This window comes from Myotis davidii, unplaced genomic scaffold (assembly GCF_000327345.1).
Source record: "Myotis davidii unplaced genomic scaffold, ASM32734v1 scaffold416, whole genome shotgun sequence".
Classification (NCBI taxonomy): Eukaryota; Metazoa; Chordata; class Mammalia; order Chiroptera; family Vespertilionidae; genus Myotis; species Myotis davidii.
In genome coordinates this window covers 1,228,813-1,229,482 of record NW_006287324.1, presented here as the reverse complement: position 1 = coordinate 1,229,482, position 670 = coordinate 1,228,813, and positions in this window count along the sequence as shown.

Below are 670 nucleotides of genomic sequence, written 5' to 3'. Positions count from 1 at the left end.
AGCTCTCCTCTGGCAGAGTGATGGCAGACTTGGGCTGCGGGGGGCTGCGCGGCTGCCTAAAAAGGCATGCCTCTCCCCAGCCAGCCGCCGCCTCCCTCAGCCCCGGTTTCCCCAAAGGTTACCTGTAGGGGCTCCGCCTGGCACCGCGCCTGGCATCCAGCGTGCACTCGGGTCCCAGAAGGCGGCAGGGATGCAGGAATGTGACGGACCTTGGGTGGCGTGGAGGCGAGTCCGGGCGCCTGGCCCCACGGAAGTGAGGCTTTGTGTACCTTGCTCAACACACTCACCCGCAGCCCCCAAAGCCGGGCTACCTGCGCACGAGACAGCGCCCGCGAGCCGACCGGGTGGGGCACAGAGGAGCGCAGCATCCTCCCAGAGCCGCGGCTTCCCTTTGTTCTTGCTCCGCAAGCTCTGCGCTGCCCGCTGGCCCTCTGTCTTGTGAGCGTCTCCGAGGGACTTAAGAGCCTTCACCTTCCAATTGGGAAGGGCCTCCTGCCGAGTCCAGTGGAAAAAAATCCTCAGAGGCCCCCACCTGTCCAACTCTGGGTCCAGAGGGACAGAAAAGTTCTCGGGGTGGTGGAGAACCAGCTGTGGGCCAGGTAGCTGGAGCTGGCGGGCGCAGCCCCAGGTAGCCGCAGAAGGGTGTGTATCTGCTAGAGTGTGCAATGTC